The sequence below is a fragment of the Procambarus clarkii genome, chromosome 18 (assembly GCF_040958095.1).
Source record: "Procambarus clarkii isolate CNS0578487 chromosome 18, FALCON_Pclarkii_2.0, whole genome shotgun sequence".
Classification (NCBI taxonomy): Eukaryota; Metazoa; Arthropoda; class Malacostraca; order Decapoda; family Cambaridae; genus Procambarus; species Procambarus clarkii.
Window position 1 is genome coordinate 10,910,872 of NC_091167.1, and position 14,717 is coordinate 10,925,588.

The 14,717-nt window shown below is 50.1% G+C and overlaps 1 protein-coding gene across 2 annotated transcripts in view; it reads right to left on the reverse strand.

Annotated features, from left to right (window-relative positions):
• Mps1 (Monopolar spindle 1) overlaps positions 1-14,717 on the reverse strand; it is a 143,880-nt gene that overhangs the window by 121,984 nt on the left and 7,179 nt on the right. The gene's annotated exons all lie outside the window — the stretch shown is intronic.

Here is a 14,717-nt window from a genome sequence, read left to right on the forward strand (position 1 = left end):
TTGAGATGGTATTCCGGTATCCATACAGCGCTAGTGACCGAGGGTACATTGTTCATGATCATGCGAGACCCATCTGTATAAATTTCTGTGGTATTTGGGTAGCAATTTTTCATTGTTGAGACAAAGACTGAGGCTATGGCTAAATTTGGTGCAGATTTTGGAATGTTGTCTTCGAGTTGTATTGCTGTATTAGGAGTTGTATAAAGCCAAGGTGGAATGGGGGGACAGGAAGTTGGGTTTCACAATTTTGGAGTAGGGAGAGGTCTATATTGAGGTTATTTGTAGCCCGTGTGAGGAAAGGTTGCGAGTGAATGGTTGGGGAGCGAGGGTTATGTGGGTTGACTGTTGGGTTAATTTTTTATCTCTATGGGTGTGTCTGGTGAGCAGTGGTACCGAGTGACAGATAGTTGGCACACAATGTCTCGTCCGGTGGCTAAGCCTGTGAGGCCCGTTTCCCCGTAAAGTCCCAGGATAGGTGTGGACCGCATTGCCCCACACAGAAGTCGCATGGCATTATTTTGTATGACCTCGAGGCTCTGTAGGTTAGTAGGTTCAGCCGACGCACATGCTTGGCAACAATAGTCTAGTTGGCTGCGAATGTAGGTTGTATAGAAACGGAGCAAGATTTTATGGTGAGCTCCCCAGGTAGTGCCAGTGAGGGCTTTAAGTACGGCGAGTCGGGGTTGTGTCGTCTGTTTAAGGTGATGAATGTGTACCTTCCAGGTAAGTAAGGGGGAGTCTAAGCGCATGCCAAGGTATTTAAGTTCTCGTACGTATTGGATGGGAGTGTTGTGTATTGTGAGGGTGGGTAGATGAAGTAGTCTTTTTTTAGTGAAAATCTGATAGCAGGTTTTGGTAGTACTAACTTGAAGGCCCCATCGTTGTGTCCAATCTATGAGGTGGTCAAGTGCTGTTTGCATTGTTGAGACTGTATTAGGCAGGACAGTGTCTGAATAATACAACGTTAAGTCGTCGGCGTACGCCGAGAGGTGAACAGGATGGGTGTTAGGCAAATCTGCTAAGAATGCAGCGAATAGGGTTGGGCTTAGTATGGAGCCTTGTGGGACTCCCATTTGTATTGGGATGCTATCGGAAAACTCGCCTTGTATAAAGACTTCGGAGGTCCTGTTCGTGAGATAGGACTGTAACCATAGAAGTAATCTTCCCCCATACGCCTAAACGTGCAAGCTTTGCCAAGAGGCAAGTATGAGGAATGCTATCAAAAGCTCCTTTGATGTCTAGGTAGACAACAAGACAATATTTACTGCTTCTGAGAGAGGTGCAGATTTCATGTTCAAGGCAGAGTATTTGATCAAGCATGGAGCATTGCAGTCGAAATCCAGCTTGGAGTGACGGTATTATATCATTATACTCAAGGTACCACTGGAGGCAAGTATGTACTAGCCTTTCCATGACATAGGGAGATAGGTCTGTATGACACAGGTTGGGATGGGTCTTTCCCTGGTTTAAGGAAAGGAGGAATAATACTGGTCTGCCATTGTGAGGGAATATTTCCGTGAGTCCAGCATAGGTTGTAATAGTTTAGAAGAATGCTATGTGCAGTCGATGGAAGATATTTGATGAGTTCATATGGAATTCCATCCTCTCCAGGTGCCTTGCCAATAGGTAGGCGGTTTAAGGCTAATCGTAGCTCGCTTAAGGTGTACATGTTGTCGACGCCGAGCATGGGCAGCGGTATGGCACGGTCAATTTCTTGTCTGAGGGAGTTCTTGGGCATGAAGGAATGGTGTTGAGAGGGTAACTTTAAGGCATTCAGCAAGAACGTTTGCACGCTCCTGAGGCGTTTGACAGAGTGAACCGTTGATCATCAGGGGGAACGAAGGGAATGTTGGGCGACCTTTAATGCTGTTAAATGTAGCCCAGACTTTTGAGTGTGGCGTGGTGGGTGTGAGGCTATCGCAGAATGTTGCCCATGATGCTCACTTTGCTGATAGTATGGTTTTTTTTGGCTGCTGCTGTGGCCCGCCGGAGATTGACCCAGTTCTGTAGGGAGGGTTGACGTCTTTGTTTTTGGATGGCTCATCAGCGCAAAGCGACTGTTCGTGCACATTCCACGTTCCACCACGGTTGAAGTGGTTTGTCGGACCTATGTCCTGAAGTTTTCCTGAACATTTGGGTGGCTGCAGAATTTATGGCCGAGGTGATTGTGGACAGTCGCTTGTTAGGGTCTACTTCGTCTATGTCTGGGAGACGGACAACATCAGCCCATTTTTTCTTATCTAGGTTCTTAATGTTCCATTTGGGGAGCGTTAGCGGGTGGGTTGGTGGCTGAAAGTTAGTAAATTTTATAATGAGGGGTTTGTGGTCACTACCAATATCTGGTTCAGTATGAAACTGTAGTTCACGTTGAATGTGTGCCGAGCCAAAGCAGATGTCAAGTGAGGCTTCATAATTGGTTCTGTAGTTAAAGTAGGTTGCAAGGTAGGGCGGCGAAAGAAGAATATATGGTGTAGTGTCTAAGTAGTTGTACAAATTGGTGCCTGCAGTATTTTGGGTACCTCTACTCCATGTGGGGTGGTTAGCACCGAGATCACCTGTAATAATGATCGGGTGTCGTAATTGGTCAAGATAAAATTCCAGTTCATTTGAGTTTATTGTGCCTCCAGGGTTGTATATACCCAGAAAGGATGTGTGTGTGCCATTGTAAGGTATTAGGCATGCTAGAACTTCTAATTTACCGTTCACAAAATACGTTAGTGTTACAGGTTTACATGTCATATTACTTCGTGTTAGAAGGAAAATACCACCCCCATACGGTTGGGTCTGTCCAGTCTCTGCATCTGAAAGTTTTTAAATACGGGATTTTGTTTGGGAGCGAGTCAGGATTCGGTGATGAATGCTAAGTCCGGTTTGGATGAGTAGAGGAATTGTTTAAGTTCTGTGAGGGATGTTTTAACGCTTTTTGCGTTCCAAGTCATGAAGGTTAGGGGAGCCATTTAGGATGTTTGGGTTGTGGATGTGTGTGTTTTCTTTGGTGAGCTAATAGTGGTACGTGTTGGATACCTGGATGTGGATGGGGGCTGTGTCTTACTCTTGGTACTGGTGATTGGGGTTTGTGGCAAGTCAGCCTGGGGAGTGGTTTTGGTGAGGCGCGCTAAGGAGGTAATTAGGAGTTGTTCCATCATCTGATCAAACGACGTGTGTCCAGCAATGGTAGTTTTATTTGGGCGGATGTCAGTGTCTGTAGCTGTTGATGGGGTGTCTGTTGGGTCAGCCTCAGGGGTGGGTTGTGTTACATGGGAAAAAAATTTAGTTAGAAGTCGGTCCAGGGTCTTTTCTAGTGCATTTTCGATGCAAGTGACAATCTTTTCAATAAGATCATTTTCGATGTGAGTGACAAGAGTTTCAACTAAATCAGGATTCAGTTGTGCATTTTGTGAGAGATGGTTGGACCCTAGGGTTGTGGGATTGTCGGAGACAGGGATATCCGGTACACGCGAAGGTTGTGGTCGAGTGTGAGATAGAGGTTGGTGATGGGCTGAGGAAGGTTGTTTTAATGCACTGCTGTATAGCAGGTTGGTGGTAGGGAGAACCTTCACTTTCGCTGCTGCTGCTATGTAAGGACATTGTTTAAATGTAATGTCGTGATTGCCACCACAGTTTGAGCAGGTGAGTGTATCCAATGCACAGTTGTGTGTGTAGTGGGAACAAAAATTTCCCACATTTAATGCCTTTAGTGCAGCCTTTCGAGGTATGGTTAAAACCTTTACATTTAAAACATTGGGTGGAACGCGGAACATACACCTCTAGTTTATGGAGGAAGCCTTTTAACCAAATCCTATCAGGGAAACGTAGTCTAGAAAGGTAAGCAGGGCGGTGCCTGTATCACTCAGTTCTCCGTTCATTCGTCGCATAAATTTTTTGACTTCATAGAGTGGGATGCCATTCGTCTTGAGTTGTGCCTTGATGTCGTCTGCGCAGATGTCTACAACATGCCGGATTACATATTTTACTAATCTGTCTCCTAGTGGTTTATAGCACTTAACTTTGTAACTACAGATGTCAGTAATGTCGGAAATCTCTAGTTCCGCGCTGTTTGTGATCCACTGCGATCAAGTTCTTTAGTTTACTTGGTCTGATATCGTGCACGTTGATCCCGAATTTTGGGGGAATGGCATTATATAGGATGCTTTGTGCCCTACTATTTTGGAAAATACTCTGATCTTTGCCATCAAAGGCAATGATAAAGGTTTGTAAATCAGAAGAGCTTGGCCTACCTTGGTTGAGCGGTGGGTGTTGATACTAGGGCCGCGTGGCATCGGCATCATTTCTGTTTACCTCTGCAAAATGGCAGCACTTTGCCTACAATCTGTTTGCCTTGCTATGGTGTTTGCTGTCCAGGAATTCTCCTTCGGGCTCCTCTTCTATGACCGGGTGACGTTCAAGATCCAATTGTGTGGTATGCAGTAGTGGTTTTTCCAACATCTTCAAAGGTATCGTCAATGGTTGTAGGAGAGACGCCGGCCACCTTCCCGGGAACTCACTCAAAACACACCCAATCACGACCGCATCCAACATGCAACTCCCGAACTTGTTCTCAGAACCCCCACATCTAAAGGATATCAACAGCAGCATATGCTAGTGTGGCCAACATAAAAACTGCCTTTAAAAACTTGTGTAAGGAATTAAACCTCACATCCTGGAAGACAGAGGAGTTAGGGGAGGACATGATCACCACCTACAAAATTCTTTGAGGAATTGACAGGGTGGACAAAGACAATCTATTTAGCATGGGTGGAACACAAACAGGGGACACAAGGGGATAATATCCAGAGGTTGAAAATGGGAAACAGATTCACGGAAAATGAAAAGAAAATGTGTGAAACATTAAATGAAAAGTTCCAAAGTGTGTTTGTACAAAATGAAATTTTCAGAGAACCAGACACGATAAGAATTCCAGAGAACAACATAGAGCGGATAGAGGTGTCTAGAGATGAAGTGGAAAATATGCTAAAGGAGCTCAGTAAGAACAAAGCAGCTGGCCCAGATGGAGTTTCACCATGGGTTCTGGGAGAATGTGCATCTGAGCTCAGCATTCCACTTCACCTGATCTTTCAGGCATCCCTGTGTACAGGAATCGTAGCAAACGTGTGGAAACAGGCTAACATAGTTCCAATCTACAAAAGTGGCAGCAGGGAAGACCCCCTCAATTATAGACCTGTATCATTGACAAGTGTAATAGTGAAAGTATTGGAAAAACTAATCAAAACTAAATGGGTAGAACACCTGGAGAGAAATGATATAATATCAGACAGACAGTATGGTTTTCGATCTGGAAGATCCTGTGTATCGAATTTACTCAGTTTCTATGATCGAGCCACAGAGATATTACAGGAAAGAGATGGTTGGGTTGACTGCATCTATCTGGACCTAAAAATCCAGCGTTGAATGTAATGAAACGCCATTTTCTGGGTGAGACCCGGAGGCTCCCCGGAGCTTTACCGGCTGATATGCTAATGTCAGACTTTGGCATCAGTCATGTGTATGGAGTTCTAGGGCCTACCGGGGACCACGGCCAGAACCTGGCCCCCTCAGAGAGGCAAGGGGAGCAATGGCCTATAGAAACCCCCGTGTGGTTGGAAGCATTCTATGTCTGCCATCGACCGGGTCAAGCATCCAGAAAGGTAAGCATTCCAAAACAAACCCCTATTCTGGTGAAAATTGCTACCTAAAGCCGAACTAGTGGATAGAATTCTTCAACAGAAAACAAGGAAACTAGTATGATGTCATACGTCACCGCGCCGCTGTCTACGCAGCTCCCCCCTCCCCGGGAGGGGGAAGGGGAGCCCCAGACCTCCCACGCCGGCTATCCACCCATCAGTTCTGAGGCTGGATGTCAAAACACGCGAAAAACCGCCAACCGGAGGGAGGGAGGTATGCCGGGGAGCCTCCGGGTCTCACCCAGAAAATGGCGTTTCATTACATTCAACGCTGGTTTTCTGGGGGGAGCCCCATCGGCTCCTCGGAGCTAACTACCCACAGAGGAAGGTCAAAGGGACAGAACCGGAAGGTGGACACCACGCACACCCCAAGGAGGCAAGACAACTGGCAGCAAACGCCAACCCAAGGCGCCACAGCCCCGAAAAGTCCCGGGAACAACACGAGAACAACGAGCAGCAAGGCCCCTGCACGAACACCAAAAACCATGCCCGAAAGACCGCAAGGCCACGTTGCCCGGACGGCAGCGAGAGCAGTGAAGCCACGAACGCCACAGGCATGAGGGAAGAACACAGGCAGCTTAGCCGCACGGCTGACCACCCGGGACACTATCACCCGCGAACCGGGAAGAACAGAACCGGATCAACGCAAAACGCGCTCCGGACCCAAACGCCGTGGCACGCAAACAACAGCGGAGGGCCGCCACTGAACACCAAAAACCGACACACCCCCGGCCCGACCAACGAAGCACCAACAAACCCTGGACCCCTCCAGAACGCAGCAGCCCCACCCCGCGCCAGAAAAGATGGAGACTGCTGCCACCGAACAACCAAAACGCTAAAACCAAAGGAGCAAGAAAACTCAGCGACTCGACCCCCAGAGGCAAAGGCCAAAAGGAAAGAGCCGACGAAAAAACGCACCGGAACCGAAGGAGCACTACCAACCGAGGAGAAGACAGAGCATGCTGACCAGAGACCAGGAGGGTGCAAGCGGCGCATGAACAGGCCGGAGGTGAAACGACACACAAGACAGCTGACAAACGGTGCAGAAGCAACACCAAGACCGAAAGCAAGCTGAAGCGGCTCCGCCCGCGCTGCACGAAAAGAGGCGACAGTATGTGGCAAGACGACGGCCCCCAACCCCCACCAGAAAACCAAGCCGAGAGTAAACCAAGCTAACAAGAGTAACCACCTAAGAAGGGACAGGAAAAGAAAGGACCGCCAAAATACCCCATACTGCCGCCAAGAGAAGCACGCAGGTGGGACACCTACCACGAAGCCACCCGACCACCAACTGGAGGCGAGACCGCGAGGCAGAACATAAGCAGCCCCGACAAGGCCCCTCCGAGCCCAGGAAAAGGCGGAGCCGCGGGAAGATCTCGGGCGCGACCACCGAAACCCAGACGGCACAAGGAGATGGAACGTCTGCCGAACAGAAAAACTCCCCAAAGCATGCAAGCCCGCCAGGAGTTCAGAAACGACGGGTCCGACACGAGACATCGCAAGACCCCAAAAAAAAAAAAAAAAAGGCAGGGCAAGCTAGGAAACCAAAGAAGGCGGAAGGGTCGCCGCCAGCACAGTACCCGAACCAAGGGATACGAACAACTGCAATAGACCGAGACAAAGAAGCACATCACAGGACACAGGCTGACAAACGCCTAAGAACACACGCAGAACACCCCTGCTGCAGAGGAGGCAGGAAGAAAGAGCAGAAGCACGAAAACCCCAGGAGAACAACCAGGGGTGGACAATCAGGCAGGGACAGAAAAACCCCCACGCAATCCCCAGGCACAAAACGGCAGCAAAGTGCCACTCCACAACCGGACACAGGAACAAGGACACGCCACCGTGAAACACGGTACCAATGCACACGTGCAGCAACAGCAACAGGCACCACTGCAACATGCAACATGTAAATAGCAACTCCCTTCTGCAAAGGCAGAGAATGGAGCAGGCAGACCCCAGACAGGGCCAACGGAGACACGACAAAACCCCACAGGCCCAGAAACCTGCACCAGGCGACCGACGGCGGAGAAACCCCACTCGATACCTGCTGGATGGGGTACTGGGAGCTCTTTTACAACTCAAGCCCGGCCCAAGGCCAGGCTAGACCGGCCAGAGGGTGGCCCACCAGGCAGCTGCTAGGAGCAGTCCACCGGCCCACATACCCCCACAACCAGGACGGGCCGGAACTGCCATACGAAAACAGGCTAGTGCGCCCTGGAAGTCCACGGACGAACCAGCAAGAAGGCTTATGCTCGCAAGTAGGTCGTGTACCAAGCACAGACCTCTGATGGTAATACAGTGTTCCCCAAATGTGCCAATAGCACCACTGCACTCCACTGGTACTATCCCACAAGTTCTACCAGATAGGCGGGACCCAAGAGCCAGAGCTCAACACCATCAAAAACCCCGCTCCGAACCTACAGACGGTAAGGAACCGGATGCAGGCAGGAAGGGTGATCCAGGGGAAAGACAAGGGGGCGTGGATGGAACCGAAGCAACCAACACCCCCAAGTCCCAAAACGAACTACAACGGGGCAGCCCCGGGGCTCCCAGGGAGGAAACCACGAGAACGTTGCCACCACCAAGGCTCAAGTGCAACGCCCCTGCTGCCCGCACCCGCTTTGTTAGCTCAACTGGGTAACCGAGCCACAACGAGCAACCAAACTCGCAGGACTCCGGGTCGAAGGTGTCACCGACCCCACAGGCAGCAGACGGAGGCAAAACAGAGAGTCACCCAGAGACAAAGGGTGAGAGCAACCCTCAAACTCGCTGGAAGCGAGGGGGGGACTCTGGGGTCACATCCATCAGACCCGCGCGCCCCCAGGGGTTTCCCAGGGTCCCGAGCGTTTACTATAAGAGGACTCGCGCTCGGGTAATCCCAGGCAGGGTACTGCTAACCGGTACCCAAAGCTACCAAACAACTTTCTAAGAGCTGAACCCCCGGGACGTGTACACTCACGGGGACCTAGCAGGGGGTACCACCAGAAAATACTCAGAACACAAGGGACACAAGGGGCAAGAACGAAGGCAGACCCCCCACCAGGTAGAGAAACAAAAAGAAAAAGAAAACCCCGCAAGAGGACAGTGTATCCAAGCGGAACAGAGCCGGCCGCTATGATTGGTAAAGACAAGCTGCACATTACCCTGCGCCCCACCAGTGCAAAAACTGTCCCTTACTCTAAGGCGAACAAGGGAGACAGAACACCCGAGCACACATAGAGCGGCCGAAAACCAAGCAGTAAACGGCCAAGCAGGGGCAGGACCCAAGGAACTTGTGGAAGGTGGCCCCAAGCCCCAAGGGCAGTACTTACAGGGCACCTAGGGAAGGGAACCCTAGGCGCATGCAGCCCGAGTACTGGAGAATCACTCCAGGCTCACGCACCACCTAGAAAACAGACACCACACTCTAGGTACAGTGCTGAAACAACCACTGGAGCTGGAGCACATAACCGTTGCCCATAGCATCAGCCGAAGAACTGATGGGTGGATAGCCGGCGTGGGAGGTCTGGGGCTCCCCCTTCCCCCTCCCGGGGAGGGGGGAGCTGCGCAGACAGCGGCGCGGTGATGTATGATGTCATACTAGTTTCCTTGTTTTCTGTTGAAGAGTTCTATCCACTAGTTCGGCTTTAGGTAGCAATTTTCACCAGAATAGGGGTTTGTTTTGGAATGCTTACCTTTCTGGATGCTTGACCCGGTCGATGGCAGACATAGAATGCTTCCAACCACACGGGGGTTTCTATAGGCCATTCCTCCCCTTGCCTCTCTGAGGGGGCCAGGTTCTGGCCGTGGTCCCCGGTAGGCCCTAGAACTCCATACACATGACTGATGCCAAAGTCTGACATTAGCATATCAGCCGGTAAAGCTCCGGGGAGCCGACGGGGCTCCCCAGAAAAGGTTTTCGACAGAGTTCCACATAAGAGGTTGTTCTGGAAACTGGAAAATATTGGAGGGGTGACAGGTAAGCTTCTAAAATGGATGAAAAATTTTCTGGCTGATAGAAAAATGAGGGCAGTAATCAGAGGCAATGTATCGGAATGGAGAAATGTCACAAGTGGAGTACCTCAGGGTTCAATTCTTGCACCAGTGATGTTTATTGTCTACATAAATGATCTACCAGTTGGTATACAGAATTATATGAACATGTTTGCTGATGATGCTAAGATAATAGGAAGGATAAGAAATTTAGATGATTGTCATGCCTTTCAAGAAGACCTGGACAAAATAAGTACAGGCGTACCTCAGTTTAAGAGTTTAATTGGTTCCTGGAGACGCCTTGTATTCCGAAAACTCGCATTCCGAAGCTAATTTCCCCATAAGAAATAAAGGGAAATGAATTAATCCGTTCCTGACTACCCCAAAAACCCCACATCAAACTCAATTTTTATACCTAATTCATCTAAATAAACCTACAAAACTATGTTCAAGTTATTACTTACCTTGCTGTTGAATGCTGTAGGCGTATGGAAGATGGTGAGGAGGTGGGAGGAAGAGAGGAGTTACTGTTTGGAAGGGGAGTCCTCTTCCTTTATCACATCAGGCAGTGAGGACTTCACTGGTATGCACACTCTGGCACATTTTGCCTGCATACCACTAGGACTTGCTTGTTTTACTAAGAATTTGTCTAATGACACTTGTTTTTCCCTACATTTTAACACGTGTCTGTAGTAAGACATCACATTATCATTTAAAAGGTCAATGCAACGGCCTGCTACAGCTTTATCTGGGTGAGTTTTTTCAACAAAACTTTGCAGTTCTTCCCATACTTCACACATTTTCTTAATCAAGAAGGGACATCCTCTACTGCCTCTACTCACAGCTATTTTCTTATGTTGAACCTTACCAATGGCTTTCTTGAGACCCATGGCAAGATATATAATGACAACTTTTATGCTCAAATGGCAAAAAAAACGATAAAAAACTGTAAATCCTTGTGAAGAATTCAGGTGGGATAGTCACTGGACACGAGACACTGGTAAACTGAGGCGCGATCGCCATGCCACCATGCGCCAGTCGGCTTGTACACGTATCAACAAACTCGCGTCCCGAGGTAACCCTCGCCTTCCGAGACATATTTTTGGAGTAAATCCTGCTAGTCTTCCGAAAAACTCGCATACAGGGACACTCGCATTCCGAGGTACCACTGTATATGGAGCAACACTTGGCAAATGGAATTTAATGTTAATAAATGTCATGTTATGGAATGTGGAATAGGAGAACATAGACCCCACACAACCTATACTGTATATTATGTGAGAAATCGTTAAAGAATTCTGATAAAGAAAGAGATCTAGGGGTGGTTCTAGATAGAAAACTATCACCTGAGGACCACATAAAGAATATTGTGCAAGGAGCCTATGCTATGCTTTCTAACTTCAGAATTGCTTTTAAATACATGGATGGCGATATACTAAAGAAATTGTTCATGACTTTTGTTAGGCCAAAGCTAGAATATGCAGCTGTTGTGTGGTGCCCATATCTTAAGAAGCACATCAACAAACTGGAAAAGGTGCAAAGACATGCTACTAAGTGGCTCCCAGAACTGAAGGGCAAGAGCTACGAGGAGAGGTTAGAGGCATTAAATATGCCAAAACTAGAAGACAGAAGAAAAAGAGGTGATATGATCACTACGTACAAAATAGTAACAGGAATTGATAAAATCGACAGGGAAGACTTCCTGAGACCTGGAACTTCAAGAACAAGAGGTCATAGATTTAAACTAGCTAAACACAGATGCCGAAGAAATAAGAAAATTCACCTTCGCAAATAGAGTGGTAGACGGTTGGAACAAGTTAAGTGAGAAGGTGGTGGAGGCCAAGACCGTCAGTAGTTTCAAAGCGTTATATGACAAAGAGTGCTGGGAAGACGGGACACCACGAGCGTAGCTCTCATCCTGTAACTACACTTAGGTAATTACACTTAGGTAATTACGACGAGAGGAACCCTGAGCCCTGGCACGACCTTTCCGGGAAGACCCACCCCGGGACCCCCGGAAAACCAACAAGTCCGACATCGGACGACTAACCGCCGACGCAGCCTGAATAAACTGCGCCACGGCCGATTCCTCAAACAGAAGAGGACAAAAAGGTGAAGAACGCCTAAGAGCCAGAGCCCAAGCAGATTCCACAGAGGAACCCAGCACCGTCTGCCGACAGGCGAGATGGGAAGCATAAAACAGGGAAACCGCATCCCGCAAAATCAGCGTGAACAGCTTCAACAAGGCAGCCGACGAACGCGCAGCCGAGGACAAGGTGCCGGACCCCGGGACGGACCCAAGCGTCCTCACATCCTCCACGAGCCAATCCGAAGACAGCTCCAGGAGAGAAAAGAACCGCAAGGCCGAAGCCAAAAGGCCCCGGGCGCGCAAGTCCTCCGCAATGAGTGCCGCCGAAAGTGAGGGACCCTGCACATGGAGCTGAATAACGCCCACATCGCGGGGAAGGGCAGGGGCAAACAAGCACTCATTCAGGTACTCAAGCTCGACCCCCAGGAAAACCTGAAGCACCGTGGAAGCTTCCCGCCACTCCAGCGGGCGGGAACGACAGAAGGAATGCCAGGAATCCAGAACAAACAAGGGGCAGACTGCTAGCCAGGACGACTCCGGAACCTCGTAACGGAGCCAGAAAGGGAACGAAGTCCCAAACCTGAATGCGGACGGATCCATTTCCGAGGCATAATCCAGGTCACGCAGGAGGTAAGCTGCAAAGGCTGCTCGCACCATACCAGGTTGGATGCGATAAGCCAAAAACCTCCGGAAGGATGGAACCGACATACCCGGGGGAACACGGAACCGAACCCGGGGAGGGGCCGACACCAAATCCAACTCGTATGCAGAGGGGGGAAAAGAAAACCCCACTCCTTGTAACAATAAGCCCCGCTCAGAGGGAAGAAAAACCCAGGCGGGGTCCAGCGGGGTCCAGCAGGGCCCAAGGCCCCCAAGTCAGCCCCTCCCCAGCCTCGAGGTCCTTCACCACAGGACCCGAGGCAGAGTCCTCTCCCCAAGCCCCGACCCCACAAGACAAGGACGGAGCAGCCGGAAAAGCTGGAGGAAGGGGGGCCCCACTGGTCAGACCCAGAAGCTTTGGCCGGGAGACAAGACTTGAATGCCTCTGCCGCCCCGCCCCCTTGGAAGAGGCACCCCCCCGAAGCTGCCCGAGTCTCGAGATCAAGTAACCCCTGCTCCAACCCCGAAACCCCCAGACGCTTCGGGGCCGGAAGCAGGGGGGGGGGACCAGAACGAACAGAAGGGGAAGGACGAGGAGGTGCGGACTGAACCAGGATCGAAGCGACTCCCACCCCAAAGTTCAGGTCTCGAAAAGCAAAGCGGGGCAGCCCCGGGGCATCCGGGTGAGCAACCAACCGAGCGCGTTGCAACAGACGAAACCTAGACTGCAATGCACGCGCCGCCTGTACCCGAATAGAATCATCAGAGGATTGGGTAAATTGAGTCACAAGCAAGCAGCAACACTCACAGGACTCAGGGTCGAAAGTATCACCGACCCAACAGGCAGCTTGGTAGAGGCAAAAACAATGAGGGTCACCCTGAGACAAGGGGACCGAGCAACCCTCAAACTCGCACACAGCGAGTGGGGACTCCGGGGTCACATACATCGGACCCACATGCCCCCTAGGGGATTCCCAGGGTCCTGAGCGTTTACTTTAAGAGGACTCGCGCTCGGGTAGTCCCAGGCAGGGTGCTGCAAACCGGCGCCCAAAACTACCAAACAAACTCCTATAGCTGAACCCCAGGGACGTGTGCACTCATAGGGACCTAGCAGGGGGCGCCACCGAGGAGAACAGTGGAAGGGCAAAAACAAACTGAATAAAATGACAGAACCCCCCACCAGGCAAAAACAAAAAGAAAAACAAAACCCCGCAAGAGAACAGCGAACCCCAAGGAACAGAGCCGGCCGCTATGTAGGGAATACAAGCTGTGCAGCACCCTGCGCCCCTACCAGTGCAAACTGCCTCTTACCTGCCGGTAACAAGGGGAGAACAGAACACCCAAGAGCCCAACAGGCAGCTGAAAAACCGAAAGGTAAAACGGACCAGCAGAGGCAGACCCCGAGGAGCCTGTGGAAGGTGGCCCCAAGCCCCAAGGGCAGTACTTACAGGGCACTTAGGGAAGGCAGCCCTAGGCGCACGCAGCCCGAGTACTGAAGATAACTCCTGGCTCTCGCACCCACAAAACCAACACCACACGCAAAGCACAGTGCAGTAGCGACACCGGAGCCAGAGCACACGACCATCGCCTATAGCATCAGCCTCAAGAACTGAGGTGTGGGTAGCCGGTGTTGGGGGTCTGGGGCTCCCCCCTTCCCCCTCCCGGGGAGGGGGGAGCTGCGCAGACAGCGGCGCGGCGGTGTGTGATGTCACACTAGTTTGCTTGTTTTCGGTTGGGGAGTTCTATCCACTAGTTCGGCTTTTGGTAGTAATTTTAACCAGAATAGGGGTTTGTTTTGAGGCGCTTACCTTTCTGGGTGCCTATTCCGGTCGATGGCAGACATAGAATGCTTCCAACCACACGGGGGCTTCTATAAGCCATTGCTCCCCTTGCCTCTCTGAGGGGGCTCGGTTCTGGCCATGGTCCCCGGTAGGCCTAAGAACTCCATACACATGGCTGATGCCAAAGTCTGACATTAGCATATCAGCCTGGGATAGCTCCGGGGAGCCGACGGGGCTTCCCCCAGAAAGAAGTAGAATAGTCAAGGATGGTTCACAAAGTGGATATGCAGCTGGTGCCTTTCTAGCATTGCTGAGCAATACATAATAACACAAATAATAAAGAGTATGTAATTATGCTGTATTTTGTTATGTATCATATAGATACATAGACCAATGCCAGTACCCTGTATCTAATTTCCACCATTGTCCAATAATTGTTTTTTTTTGGGGGTGGGGGGAATTATTATTTGTTTTCTCCTTTGTTTATAATCTGATTTTGTTGTAGCCTCTGCATCTTAGTGAATGCATACCCATCACCAAGTATTAAGTTTGAACAAAATTGGTCAACAAGTAAATTAGCCATAGGTGGCA